The sequence below is a fragment of the Myodes glareolus genome, chromosome 18, assembly GCF_982192425.1.
Source record: "Myodes glareolus chromosome 18, mMyoGla1.1, whole genome shotgun sequence".
In the NCBI taxonomy this organism is placed as follows: Eukaryota; Metazoa; Chordata; class Mammalia; order Rodentia; family Cricetidae; genus Myodes; species Myodes glareolus.
In genome coordinates, this window is record NC_142043.1 from 12343512 (window position 1) to 12358944 (window position 15433).

A 15433-nucleotide genomic window follows, 5' to 3' on the forward strand; every position below is an offset into this window, starting at 1 on the left:
TGGGAGCCCCAACAAGCTAGTCTCAGTCATCAGTCTCCAAGAGGCCAAGTACAGACGTGATTGATTAACAATGAAAGACTGAGTAAAGAAGGAATGTATGCAATGTGGCCGCATATTGAAGGAGGGGAGAGGAAGAGGGAGGTCCAGTTAGTGCCCAAGTCCATGGTCATGGCCTTGGCACGAAGTAGGTCTAAATAGAAGGTGTCCTAGCTGCCTTCTACTGCTGGGACAACACTGTGACCCAAAGGATCGTGCAGGGGAGTACATTTCATCTTACAGCTTCTTGCCTACCCTGAAGGGAAGTCAGGGCAGGACCTGGAGGCAGAAACTGAAGGCCATGGAGGAACGCTGCTTACTGGCTCATTCTTCAGGTTTAACACCAGCCTCCTTTCCTGCCCAGGAGTGGTATCACCCACAGTGAGCTGGGTCCTCCACAATCATTAATCAAGAAATGCCCCCACAGACTTGCCCACAGGAATTTTCTTGATCAAGTTTCCCTTTACCCAGATATGTCTATATTTATGTTGTTATCAAGAACGAGTCCGCATAGAAGAGCAAGAGATTTGCCTAAGAAAGCGCCCCGATGAAGGTGTACCACCCAGCCAGCATCGTGTCAGCTCCAATCTGTCTCTCTGTGGTATCCAATGAACTGTCGGAACTGGGTGAAAGTTCTGGCCCGGGAGACTAGCCCCTCTTTTGGATAGCATCAGAGATTCCTGGGGAAGTTCCAATTGCTCGGGGGGGTCATCGTCTCACTAGTCTGACAGCCAAAGGGTGGGTCTCTTTAGAATATCTTCTCTTCTGCCAGGAAGATTACACCATTGTCCAGAAGACCAGCCAGGAACTGGAAGAAACTGCTTTCTGGCAGCATTGTTGCCAGAGGGACAATGCTCAAGGCAGGCTAAAGGGGCCGTTAAGGTGGGTTATTCCAGGACAGCCAGGGAAGGAGCTGGACAGAGGATTAACGGCAGGATGGGGTGGAGGGGCACAGAGGGTGAAGATTACAGGCATTCCTTGGACCCTACGACTGCCTTTCCCTCCCCACTGCTTGATTTCCTCATTGATACCGACACAATAGCTTGCTTCCTCTCCGGGTCTCTCTACTCTAGGTTCTTGAGCTGCTCCCTGACTGCTTGAGACAGGAGTGGGGAAGGGATAGACCTGAAGCCACTGGAACGGTGCAGTGTGACACAGTGTGTGGTTGCGGGTGGGTGTGGGCATGAGGTGGTATCACAATAATCAGAGATGTTAAGCAGGTTCTTGGTGGGGCCTTCAGGGCTCTTCGCAGTTTGGGGGCTCCCAGAGGGAGCTGTGGTTATTAGATGACCATAAAAATGAAGATATTTTAAAGAGAGACTTGTGTCTTTCAGTCTATCAGACTATTGAAGAAATGAAAATCCACCCCACCCCACCTCTGGAATCTGTGAGCCCCCAAATCTGGTTTGGAGCTTTCTAACTAACTTTCCAGCTTTTCTTCCTTCCTTCCTTTCTTTTGTGTGTGTGTGTGTGTGTGTGTGTGTGTGTGTGTTTGTTTGTTTGATTTTTGAGAAAATGTTTCTCTTTAGCTCTAGTGCCTGTCCTGGAACTCGCTCTGTAGATCAGGCTGGCCTGGAACTCACAGAGATCGCCTGCCTCTACCTCTTGAGTGCTTGGACTAAAGACGTGGTGCCACCATCGCCCTGCTTTCCTGCCTTTCTGACTTCGCATCACCCGAACCAGGAACTTCTCTCCTGGAAGTCCCGCAAGAGGAAGCTGGTGGACTTGAGAGCAGCTCTGGAGAAATAACAAAACACACCGTGGAGCCTGGTACCGCTCTCATCACCGACAATTTGGGAAAAGCGCTTTGAGCCCAGCAACCAGAATCTTAACTGGTTGTGCCTCCTAGACTTAGAAGCTGACTCATAATATACTCTGGTTTGTTGGTTTTGGTGGTGTTGGTGTGTTATTGTTTGGGGACCTTTCTACATTTTAATTTAAATTTTATTTTGTCTTGTGACCCGGGCTCGTTTTAAACTCATGAACTCACTACATAGACTAAAAAGGCCTCAAACTCTGATACTCCTTGTAATGGTAAAACGCTGCAGCTCCCCCAGGGGCGACAGCTGGCCACTGAGGGAGGTTTAGGGCAGCAGCAGGCCATGAGGGGCAGTCAGTCCCACCACTCGAGGCCTCTGTGGGTCCCAGGTGGGTGGGAGACCTGTCCCACGAGAAGCCGCAGTGTGTGGGGGTGGTGAGAGACAGAGATAGAGAGGCTCGCCATGCAGAGAGGGTTTGGTATAGTTTACTCAGTGGGTTATGGAGAGGAAAGGGGAGAAGAGGAAAGAGAAAAGAGAGGCAGAAAGAAAGAAAAAAAGAGAAGCAGAGGAGGAGGGGGAGAGGAGACCTCTTCTGGAGAGACAGAAAAAAAGAGAGCTCAGGCTGGACATCTCTGCTCATGGGGGAGGGAGTGGGCGGGGCTTGTCTCTTAAAGGGACAGGACAGACCATTACACGCCTGCCTTCACCTCTGGAATCCTGAAACTGCAGGCTTGCATTGCTACATCTGGTCCTAGGCTTTTCTTTCCATAGACAGAAATGCTTTGTCTGTGGGTTATGACACAATCTCCAGACCCAGTTTCAGGAATATGAAACTTTAAAAACAATTATTATTTTATAAATTCATACATGTGTACCATATATGTCTCCAACAGCTCCCTCCCACTCTCCCAGACACCCCTCAACACATCCACCCTCACGTTACCCCCATTTTTTGGTAGCCTATGGAGTCTGAGTAGTGCTGTCTGCTGCAGTGCTGACTGAGCCCTTGGTGGATTTGCACGGGTCTTTTCCAATGTACGAGTTCATGAGCGCCTTTTTAGGTGTATCCAGAAGACAGTATTTCACAGCGCTCTTCCGCATGCTCCAGCGCTGACATTCTCTCTGCCCCCTATTCTGTGACATTCGCTGAGTTTTGAAGGGGTAAATAAGAAAGTCGCTGTTCAGGCTGAGCCCTGAGCTGTCACTTAGTCTCAACATGTTGATGAGTTGAGTCTCTGCGTTAACTGTTGCCCACTTTGGGGGGTGGGGAGCTTCTTTGACTAGGATTGAGGGCTGTACTCACCTACGGGTATAAACAGAAGTATTTATAAGGTGTTTTGAGAGCATGTCCATTTAGTAAAATAACAATAGTAGGTTTCCCACTAGGGCCTACGACCCCCAGAACTCTGGGCTTTTGATCAAGTTGGCAGTACCAAGCAGGAATTTCCTCTTGAGAAACAATCCTCAGATCCAGGGAGGAAGTGGTTGGCTATTCCTGTAACGTTCATGCCCTTACAGTACCACTGGGCTGGCAGGTCAGGGTCCCCCTCTGAGTAGGACTGCTGATGGCCTTCCTTCCTCAGCAGCCTGCATTGTCTTTCACTGCTTTATGAGCTAGCCAGCAGGGTAGAGATGGGACTCAGTTGGGGCTCAGGACACCTGCCTATGCTACCCCAAACCTTACCTCTTTGGCATATTGATCATTTCAACTGGCTATTTTGAAGAACTGAAGACACAGAGCTCTCTCTGAAAAGCTGCCCTTTCGTGAAGTTGTCCATACCAGGAAGACAGCAACTCTAAAGCAACTTTTACCACAGAGGTTTCTTGTGCCGCGTGCCATGCAACCCCCACCCCCAGGTCTGCGTTCTACCCTAGAATTCAGTTCCCGAGCCTCGGGCAAGGGGCTGGAGGTTGAGGAAACACAGGCAGAGACAGACCAACACAGGGACCTCCAATCACTGGTACAAAAGCCCTTCTTTAATAGCAACATGGAGGCTTAACTACCCTGCAGTCAATGGCCAACAGGTGAAAATCCCATCCTCTGATCCTAGGCAAAGCACAGCTTTTAGGAACTTCAGTTAAAAGGTTCTTGCAGGGAAGAGCAGCTGAAGGCCAGGACTCAATTGGTCCCAACATCTCCCCCCCTAAATTTTTTATAAAACAGAAGACCATCCTGTCTTAGGTCATCTCAGAAGAGTAAACCCTTACCCGTCTTTGGGAGGCCCCTTCCTGTCTTAGGTGGGCCCTCTTCTGTAGAATTTGCCCATCTACGGAGGAGTCTTCATTGTTGGTGCAGTATTTGCAACCAAACCTGGAGTACATTCAAGTTACTGGCCAACAGGCTCAGAAGGACTTGCTGAGTGACCATATGCTGCATTCTCATGGGTTGTCTGATCTTACACAGGATTCAGAGATGAATGCCCATGGCAACAGGCATTAAGATTACCAGCAATAAGGTCCCCAATCACCACTGGACCCAGCCTCCCATTTGGGCTATGGTATTCTACCAACCGTTTGGCTAAAACAGGGCACACAGGTATCAACCATCTGGTGTGCTAACTGTAACATTTCAAGGGCTATTCAAGTAACCATTGAGCTGTTTCACCACATAAGAGGCATTAGCAATATTTACAGATATCACACAAACGGAATGATAAAAGTGTGAACAAGACATTTGTTGTATTAGCCATAAGTCCACCTGCTCCTACAATAGGGCAGTCTGTTGACTTAAATTCGAAAGTCCAAATTGAATGTGGACATTCAGGGCATTCTGAGTCTGAAGAACATTGTTGACTTGTCTCACCAGTTTATCCATGGTGTCCGACACCAACGATGTTTGTGCTATTGCCAGTCCTGAGACCATGGCTGCAGTAGCAGACACCGCGATGACAGCAACCACAGCAGATGTCTCTCCAGAATCTCGTTTCTCTCCATACAGGCTCATCTCAGTCTGCTTAGCCTTTTAGGTAAGTGGCCGTGGTATGATGGCTGGTATCCGAACCAACAAGGCAGAACTGGAGTGGTCGTCCCAGCAGTCTCTCAGGCCACAGTTTCTGAAAGAACAACCAAGAATAGCTTTTCCCCCAAAGGTGCTATTCCATACTACAAAAAGGAAAAGAAAAAAGAAAGAAAACTAAAACAAACACGGGATTTAATAGTGCCTGGGCTCTCAGAGAAATATTCCAAAAAAAGAAAGATAGGAACTACACTCACTTGTATAGGATTCATTTAAAGGAATATTTATAGCCCCAAAATGTAACAAAGCATAAAGCATTTTCAAAGGAAAAGGTTTGATTAATAGAAGCCTGTTTTATCGCCATATTGCTTAAAGCAGTTCCAACTGTATAGTTTGAGGAATAGAAAGATGAATACAAAGAACTAGCTCGGCTCACTGGTCAATACAAGGGGATTCCTAACCAGGTTTCTCACAGTGCTTTCCACTTGATTGGGGACTCACCAGGAGGCTCAAGAGAATGATAGGTGTCTGCAACATGAGGAAAATATTCATTGTCCATTTTTTTAGGAAAGTGGGCATAGTTTTCCAAGCTACTTCCTGCTGGTTGGGGGCGCTGATAATCTTATGAGGACCTTAAGAAAATTTAGAGTTATAATCAAGTCCTGACTGGAGTATCCTGTGAGTCTTGATCATCTCAGGCAGCAGTCTTGAACCTGTTCTGGATGAAGAACTCAGACATCTGGGCCATCTGTTCCTACCGGAGATCTCTCAGGTGGTCTTCCTTGATCAAAATGGATTTTTCTTAACTCAGAATGAATCCACAGCCTCTCATTTTCTGTGGAAACAAACGCAAATCCTCTTCTCCAAAATAACATACCTTTTGACTTCAGTTTTGAAGCCAAGGTACTTTCAAAATACCTATCTTGGGTTAGTTCAGCAGCATTTATAAACAAAAGTCTTTTAGCAGCTATTATATCTCTGTATATCTTTGTCCTGGAATAACTCTGTACACCCGGCTGTCCTTAAACTCACAGAGATCCACCTGTCTCTGCCTCCCCAGTGCTAGGATTAAAGGTGTGTGCTACCATACCTTGAGCACTCAGAGATCTGTCTGTCTCTGCCTCCCAAGCATTGGGATTAAAGGTGTGTGCTACCACACCTTGAAGTCACAAAGGTCAATCTACCTCTGCCTCCCAAGTTTTGGGATAAAAGGTGTGTACCACCACACCCAACTACTCTCTTTCTTTTTTACTTTTAAGAACTTTAACCTTTAGCCTGCATATATTTTTAATGCACTGTAAACCATTTAGAGATTTTCTTCATCTTTGAATCTCTCTTTATTGTATATCTCTCTCTCTGACCACATGAGTCTTTATGGAGAGGATTATAGCCATGACTTTGATGGCTGGATCCAGCCCATTCCTTAGCTTTCCAGCCTCATGGCAGAGGTACTGGCTGTAGCTATTTTTATTGCCACAACTCTATGGTGTTTCAAGGTCCCTGCCAGCAAGCAAGCTGCAGCATTGTGCTCACAGACCACACTCAGTCAGACTGCCTACCTGAAAGAGCCAGAGTTTGCCATGGCAGAACAGCCCAGAAAGACAGCATTTTAAAATGGCGCTCCAGGTGTCATTCTCAGGCTCATCACAGGATCCTTTCCCATCGTTTTCCACAGCCTGAACATATCGCTCTGGTACCCAAATGGGCTTGTCTGTTCCTGGAGGAAAAACACAAGCAGCTCCTCTCACCCTAGCCAACAGGGGCGTGGGCTCCTTCCACTGTCCTGTAATAAGGTCTTTCCATCGTACCGATCCTAAGGACTGAGAACTTTTTTTCCAATGTCTTTCCATGGCCGAGTAACCCTCACAATCCACAGTTAAAAAATTCAGAATAAATAAAATAGAAGCCAATTGTGTATTGGGAGAGAGAATATACTCCCCCCTATTTATTATTGTGAAATACTGTTTTATAACCATATGCATTCTTTCTACTATAGCTTGTCCAGTAGGGTTATATGGAATACCTGTAATATGTTTAATATCATTATTTACACAAAAAGTTTGAAATTTTCCACCAGTATATGTAGGACCATTATCTGTTTTAATAACATTAGGTAAGCCCATATAAGCAAAAGCCAACAGGCAATGAGCTATCACATCCTTCATTTTCTCTCCACTATGCAGCGAAGCGAAAACTACTTTAGAGCAAGTATCAACTGAAACATGCATATATTTAAGCTTTCCAGCTGAGGGTAGGTGGGTAACATCCATCTGCCAAATGTCATTTGGTTGAAGACCACAAGGATTAACTCCAGCAATGGGTGTATTATGAAAAGGAACACAGGTGGAACATTGGGTGGTCATTTGTAAGGCAGTGGCTCTGGAGCAACCAGTATGGTGTTGCAAAGAACGAGCATTTCAGTGATATTTTTTATGAAGTTTAGAAGCCTTTTCTTCAGGATGGCAAATAATATTCGGGTATATGCGAGTTGATTACCCTTGGTCAGAGGTCCAGGTAATTGAGTATGACCTCTAATATGACTCACAAAAATAGGATCCCGCCTGAACCATAATAAATACTGTACACTGCATAATTGTTGTTGTATACGGGACACAGGAGAAATATAAGGAGCGGTCTCTAAGGGAGCAATAGTTTGAGACAAGTAAATACTATCAGTATATAAATTAATTGACTCATCAGGAAACATTTGTAATGCTAGAATACATGCTGTTATTTCAGCTACTTGAGCAGAGACATTGCCAACAGATGTTTGGAATACTAGACCTTGAGAAACTACCACAGCATTTCCTTTTGGAGAACCGTCTGTAAAAACTGTTCGAGCTCCCGTCAAAGGCCTAGGTTTTACTATTCGTGGAAAGTACCATTCTGTGGTTGAAGAGTCAGATACCACAGCCAATAAGAACGCTAAAGCCTATGAATGACGTCAGTAAGCCAGCCCAGGAAGTGATGTCAAGAGAACTGAGGTGCCTGTCCGAATAAATTCTCGAGGGCACAGACGATCACTGCTCTTCAGGACTCGGCATTCGAGCTAGGATTTCTGTCGTCTGTAAGTTCGAGGGGTTAGAGGTCCAGCCACAATGATTGAGGTGGTTTGCAACGACCGTCTAGGGAAGAAAGTCCGCGTCAAGTGCAACACCGATGACACCATCGGGGACTTGAAGAAACTGATAGCGGCCCAAACTGGCACCCGTTGGACTAAGATCATTCTAAAAAAGTGGTACACGATTTTTAAGGACCACGTGTCTCTGGGAGATTATGAAATCCACGATGGGATGAACCTGGAGCTTTATTACCAGTAGACGGGAATTCCTTCTCCTTGCCTACCCTGCCTTCCTCTCCCACCCTCATTTGACACTGGTATAGATGCCCATTTTTAACATTCACCTGAATAAAAACTTCAGTGCTGCTTTGTTCCCGTCAAAAGAAAAAGAACACTGCTCCTTCACTTGCTTGCTCGATGAACAGGAAGCGAATATGTCGGAACGGAAAGTTCTCAACAAATACTACCCACCTGACTTCGACCCGTCAAAGATCCCGAAACTCAAGCTACCCAAGGACCGGCAGTACGTGGTTCGAGTGATGGCCCCCTTCAACATGAGGTGTAAGACATGTGGAGAATACATCTCTAAGGGGAAGAAGTTCAATGCGCGCAAGGAAACCTTCCAGAACGAGGCCTACCTGGGCCTGCCTATCTTCCGCTTCTATATCAAGTGCAGGCCCTGCTTGGCCGAGATCACCTTCAAGACAGACCCTGAGAACATGAACTACACCATGGAGCATGGAACCACACGCAACTTCCAAGCCGAGAAGCTCCTGGAGAAGGAAAAGCGTATGCAGAAGGAGCGGAGGATGAGGAGCTGAACAACCCCATAAAGGTCCTAGAGAACCGCACGAAAGCCTCGAAGCTGGAGATGGAGGTGCTGGAAAACCTGCAGGAGCTGAAGGACCTGAACCAGCGGCAGGCACAGCGGACGGCAGCAGGAGGAGGAAGATGAGCATGAGACTGAGGCCTTGTTGGAGGAGGCTCGCCACCGCCACACGCAGGCTTCTGGAGGATTCCGACTCAGAAGATGGAGCTCTGCCTTCCCGACCACGCTCAGCAGCAAAACCCAACCCCACAGCCATCCTGGACGAGGCACCGAAGACCAAGAGGAAGCAGAGGCAGTGGACAGCAAGGCACAGCTGGCCGGATTGGTGGTGCCAAAGAAGGTGAAGGCGGAAGCCAACGGGGGCTCAGAGCAGCTCCAGATGCCTGCCGTGGGTGCCCCCCGAGAGCAGGAAGACCTTGCACCCCAGACACCCGGGGCCTCCTCCCTGAGCCAGCTGGTGCATATGGGGACAGCGAGGACAGTGACAGCTGAGCCCCTACAGCGACATCACAGACCCAAGAAACCAGAGGAGGAGATGGGATCAAGGAAGGCACCCTCAGCAAGTTCCTCTTGACCGTGTCTGCCGCGGTGGGACGTCCTATTGCCGCGCCTCGCAATCCCCATGAGAGAAGTCCTCGGCAAGGTCAGCGGTCTCTCACTGAGCCCTACTCCTGAGACTTTTATCTACATAACAAGACAATCTACTTATTCTCCGTGCTGTCCTGTGTATCTGCCGCCCCTACTTTGTCTCTCAACTCCAGGAAGCCTCCTGATGCTATTCCTTTCTGTAGCTCAGATCGCCCACAATGTTTGCATCCTTACGTTTTTTTTCCCCATAGAACTCCCATTAGTCCATACATAATTAAAATTGATTTCCCCCATCAATCTGTTTTCAGATCAGTTTAATTTTTATACACTAGGCAAAGAATTTTGGAAAGTCAAGGGACACAGCAAAGCCTTAGGCAGAATTTACTGTTCTCTGAGGCATAATTAAGGAACGGTAAGGAGGCCAGGCCTGCCTGGAGTAGACAGTAAGAGAGGCAAGAATCAGAGGCTGGGGGCTGGAGAGATGGCTCCATGGTTCAAAGCAGTTAGCTGCCCTTGCAGAGGAACCAGGTTCAGTTCCCAGCATCCACATAGTGGTTCACAACCATGTGGAACTCCAGCTCCAGAAGATCTGATGCCCTCTTCTGGCCTCAGCAGGCACTGCATGCATGCGGTTCATAAATAAACCTGTAGGCAAAACCCTCCTATCCATGAATTAAAAATAAATAAGTAGGGGCTGGAGAGAAGGCTCAGTACTTAAGAGTACTAACTGCTCTTCCGGAGAATCTGGGATTTGGTTCCCAGCACCCACATGGTGGCTCACAACTGTCTGTAAAATTCCAGTCCCAGGGGACCTGATGCCTTTTTCTGGCCTCCATGGGCAATCCCGTAGTTTATAGACATCCTCACAGACAAACAAAAGCAAAACATAAATATACCTAAAATAATCATAATAATCTTTTGTTTTGCTTTTTGAGACAGGGTTTCTCTGTAGCTTTGGAGCCTATCCTAAAAATGAACTCTTGTAGATCAGGCTGGCCTTGAACTCACAGAGATCCGCCTGCCTCTGCCTCCTGAGTGCTGGGATTAAAGGTATGTGCCACCTCTACCCGGCTCATCATACCTTTTTAAAGGAAAAGAAATAATGACTATCCTTACAAAGCCGTAAAACATTTTTTAGAGGAATTAGAAACGAAATCAGGAAGAACCAATCAGGAAGAGAGGTCACATTATCCTTGGCCCCTGAGGGTGATAGCAGGGTTTGTTTTTGTGGTTTTTTGTTCCGCGGTGTTTATGTTTTGGCTTTGGTTTGCCTGGTTCAGTGCTGGGAGTGAAACCCGGGTTCCCAAATTTTGTCGGTGAGAGGCCTATTTACTGAGCTATACATCCTGAAACCCTGGCCTTAACTGGTAAGGCCTTAACTGACTTAAAGATGAGGTGGGAACCATGGGCCACTGGACTAGAGGAGGGCAGATTCAATTGTTGCTTTCTAAAGACAGGAGGGCAGATTCAGTTGTTGCTTTCTAAAGACAGGAGGGCAGATTCAGTTGTTGCTTTCTAAAGACTGTTTGGGCCCTTAAAGAAAAGTAGGAACACAGCCTAATGGCCACTGCAGTAATCATAGAGACAATTCTCAGGAGAGCAGGTACAATAGCATCAGAGACTCTGCAGCTGCAGGCTAGATGAAGTAACAGCCGTGAAGGGGTGGAGACACTCACTGTTCCTTATCTGCAGGCACTTGAGGAGTTAGTTCCCTTAATCCTCTGGGCCCCAGAGTCTAGAGACTTCCACTCAGGAAAAGCCTTTGACACAGAAAAGAGTTTCAGAAAAATCAGTATGAAGCAGAGCTGAAGTTTATTAAAGAACATTTTTAGCAGATTGAAGAACAGGGATGAATAGAAAGGAACTCAGGGAAAAAGTGAAACATAAGTGTGGGCATGATTTTCCCAAAAGAGGACACGTGCACGCACGCACACATGCACACGCACACATGCACACGCACTTTTGGTGAGTTTAAAGCTATTATATTTAAATCCTAATAATTTAATGAGATCCCTGAAATATGCAGGGAAGATCAGAGCAGATCAGACAAAGCACTAGGTCAGGATTAGTGATAGTGGTCACTTGGTAGAGAATGAATCCCTGGGTTTGATCCCTAGCACCACATAAACCAGGGATGCTGGTGAAACCCTGTAATCCTAGGACATTGGAGATAAAGACAGGAGGATAAGAAGTTCAAAGTCATCCTTGCTACAAAGTCAGTTCATGGTTGTGGTGGCTTGAATAGGTATGGCCCCCATACATTCATGTCTTTAAATGCTTGGCCCATAGGGATTGGCACTATTAGGAGGTGTGGCCTTGTTGGAGTAGGTGTGTCACTGCAGAGGTGGGCTTTGAGGTCTCCCATAAGCTCAAGCCACGCCCGACATGACAGTTACTTGCCCTTGCCTGTGGATCAAGATGTAGAACTTTTCTGCTTCTTCTCCAGCACCAGGTCTGCCTGTACCACACCATGCTTCTCACCATGATGATAATGAACTAAATCTCCGAAACTGTAAGCCACACCAATTAAATATTTTCCTTTAGAAGAGTTGCCACGGTCATGGTGTCTCTTCACAGCAGTAGAAACCCAAACCAAGACAAAGGCTAACCTGGGCTATGTAAGATCCTGTCTGGAAAATAAAAATCCCACCCGATCCCGGGGATGTAGGAGGTTCGGGTAGCTTCGCTGTGAACAAGGTGAGTAGTCTTGTTTGTGAGACTCCCACAAAATATCTGGGGGAGAGTAAGGCCCTAACCAAGATCATATGAATTGAGGCATTAAGTTTGGTTTATTGCCAGTTCAACATTTTTATTTGAAAACATAGATATATAAAAGAAATATTGTCCCTGTGTGGGCAGCTTTCACAGCAAGTGTTAAGTATGCTGGAAGTCCTGCTTTTCAGCAGTGAGAGCTTTAACTAGACTCTAGAGGGAGAGGTTCCTCTCCATTCTCATGCTCCCATCATTTTCCCTTGCTATCCCAGCTTGAGCTCTCTGACACTGAGCTACACCCTCAGCCCCAGATTTCCTTTTGGTCCAGACTGGCCTCAAACTCTATGGAGTCCAGGAAAGTCTTGAGTTCAAGACTGTTCATCCTCCTGTCTCCACCTTCCAAATGTTGGGATTTTATGTATAAGCCATCATGCCTTGCTCACAGGTTCCATTTTTTTTAAAGATCTGATTTGGGGGGCTGGAGGGATGGCTCAGTGGTTAAGAGCAGTGTCTGCTCTTCCAGAAGACCTGGGTTCAATTCCCATCACCCACATTAAAAATTATCTGATTTTATTTATTTATATTTTTCTTTTTCTTGAGACGGGGTTTCTCTGTGTAGCCCTGGCTGTCCTGGAACCTGAACTGTAGACCAGACTGACCTCATACTTAGAGATCCACCTGACTCTGCCTCCCACCTGACTCTGCCTCCCAAGTGCTAGGATTATAGGCATTTTTAAAGAAGAAGAAGGAGGAGGGGGAGGAAGAAGAGGAGGAGGAGGAGGAAGAAGAAGAAGAAGAAGAAGAAGAAGAAGAAGAAGAAGAAGAAGAAGAAGAAGAAGAAGAAGAAGAAGAAGAAGGTACAGTGACAGTTGCTTTTAATCCCAGGGAAGCAGAGGCAGGCAGATCTTCAAGAATCAGCCTGGTCTACATACTGAGTTCCAGGACAGATAGGGCTATGTAGAATTGTTTGTTGCTTTGTTTTTAATACATTTTGTGTGTGTGTGTGTGTGTGTGTGATTGTGAGTGCAATACCAGCGGAGGCCAGAAGATGTTGGATCCCCTAAAGCTGTAGTTATAGTGGTTGTAAGACACCTGACATGGGTTCAGGGAAGAGAACTCAGATCCTCCTCAGGAACAGTGTGTGCTTTTAACTGCTGAGCCGGCTCTCCATCCTCCCAAATCCATTTTTGAAAGTTAAGCCATGTAGATTTACTAATAAGCGGAAACAGCATCAGGAAGTAAGGAATTTAGGGAAACACCCCAAATCACTGGAAAATGCAAACCCCAGTTACAGAAGGTGGGAAAACCTGCAGAAGGGGCAGGCCGGTTCATTCACTCCGCGACTCTGAGGAGAGTACTCAGACCCTCAACCTCAGGTCCCTTACTTCTGAGATAGCTGTAACTGATGCTTCCTCCAAGGTGGAGGAGAGGTTGAGCAGGATCAGCAGCAGCTGATAAGGGTGGTGTGAGGGGTGGGGAAGGGGTGGGGGTTGGGCTAGGTGGGGCAAACTTGGGACTACTGAACCTGATCGCAGAAGGAGAGCAACTAGATGCCTGGAGATCTTTCCAGAGGCCTGGATCACCTCTTTCCATGTTTCCCTTCTTAATCTTTAACATGGTCTCCTCCAGGGTCTTTGATGCTGATGGGTACAGTTAATGACAAGCGACCATATTCCCACAGCTTTGAAGTTTGCAGAAACACTTCAAGGCGAACAGAGACCCAATCGGATGAATATATCAAAAGTAAAGATTAAAAATTTTTTAGAGACATACATAGATATAATCTACATGGGAAGTAGAAGAAGACAAGATCTGAGATCTGAGTAAATTGGGAGCATGGGGACCTTGGGGGAGGGTTGAAGGGGAGGGGAGAGGCAGGGAGGGGAGCAGTGAAAAATGTAGAGAGCAATAAAAATCAATTTAAAAATAGTTAAAACAATTAAAAACAGAAAAAAATTTACTGTTTCAAAAAGCATTTTTTTTTGCTGAAATTTTTTAAATATCTTTATTTTTTAATGATTATTGAGTGATGTGTTGCCAGGATGTATGTCTGTGTGAAAGGTGTCAGATTCTCTGGAACTGGAGTAACAGTTGTGAGCTGCCACATGGGTGGTGGGAATTGAACCTGCATCCTTTGGATTTTCTTTTTCTTATTTTAAAAAATATTTATTTGCTTATTATGTATACAATATTCTGTCTGCAGACCAGAAGAGGGCACCAGACCTCATTACAGATGGTTGTGAGCCACCATGTGGTTGCTGGGAATTGAACTCAGGACCTTTGGAAGAGCAGGCAATGCTCTTAACCGCTGAGCCATCTCTCCAGCCCCTGGATTTTCTCTTTCTTTCTTTCTTTCTTTCTTTCTTTCTTTCTTTCTTTCTTTCTTTCTTTTTTTTGTTGTTGTTTTTTGTTTTTTGTTTTTTTTTGTTTTTCGAGACAGGGTTTCTCTGGTGCTTGTCCTGGAACTAGCTCTTGTAGACCAAACTGGCCTTGAACTCACAGAGATCTGCCTGCCTCTGTCTCTCGAGTACTAGGATTAAAGGCATGTGCCACCACTGCCCAGCTGAACCTGCATCCTTTGGAAGAGCAATCAATGTTCTTAACCCCTGAGCTGTCTCTTCAGCTCCTAAATTAAAGAATTTAATTAAATCAATTAAGAACAAGAGGGACGCCAATCCAACAAAAGTTGTTTCATTTTCCTTCTGCCATGTCCTTTTGATCGGGACGGCTTCCAGAAGCTGCTGCTACCACCAGGGTGGCTCTTCCAGCATCAATTAAGACAATCAGGATGTCCTTCAGGAGAGGCTCCATACTTAGGTGACCTTAATTTGTGGCAAGTTGACATTAAAACCAACCCTAATAGCCACTCTCTCTCCTGAATCCAGCCTTGAATTACAACTCCTTTCTGAAGGAGAATGAAATTCTTCTGAAGACTTATTTATTCATGTATTTCATGTATACGAGTCTGTCTTCATGCACACCAGAAAAAGGAATCTGATCCCATCCCAAAGGGTTGTGAGCCACCATATGGTTGGTGGGAATTGAACTCAGGACCTCTGGGGAGCAGTTGAGTGCTCTTAACTGCTGAGCCATCTCTCCAGCCCTGAGAACAAAGTTCTTAAAATAAAAGAATACAAAACCAAATAAAATTCAGGTCATCCACCCAACCAGATATAGCTGGCACTGTTTGTGTGTGTGTGTGTGTGTGTGCGTGTAACCTCGCTTAGTCTAAGTAGGATGACTGGAGAACTCATGTTCCTCCTGTTCAGGAGTGGCCATGCCATTCAGCTATGACAGAAGCTGTGTGTCCCACCCTCTGCCTCTGAAGATGGCCTATAGAGAACCGGAAGGCCCTCACTGGCTTGGCCCCTGGAGTAGCATGGATGGGGTTAGGAAGTGTGTCTGCACACAGCGTTACTGCATCTGAGGTATCAACCACTGTTGTCCTCTTCTGTGCTTCCTCCTGTTCTTTCTCCACTTCCAGAGGTAAC

The 15433-nt window shown here is 46.2% G+C and overlaps 1 long non-coding RNA gene and 2 pseudogenes across 1 annotated transcript; all 3 read left to right on the forward strand.

The window, feature by feature from the left end:
* Nucleotides 1–812: 812 nt before the first annotated feature.
* Nucleotides 813–1925, forward strand: LOC146890706 (uncharacterized). The gene is made up of 2 exons (XR_014998434.2): nucleotides 813–918; nucleotides 1566–1925. It is a non-coding gene; the product is annotated as an uncharacterized LOC146890706 (long non-coding RNA).
* Nucleotides 1926–7798: 5873 nt separating this feature from the next.
* LOC125407562 (ubiquitin-like protein 5 pseudogene) lies at nucleotides 7799–8121 on the forward strand (annotated as a pseudogene).
* Nucleotides 8122–8136: 15 nt separating this feature from the next.
* Nucleotides 8137–9134, forward strand: LOC148119076 (splicing factor YJU2 pseudogene; annotated as a pseudogene).
* The last annotated feature ends 6299 nt before the right edge of the window (nucleotides 9135–15433 follow it).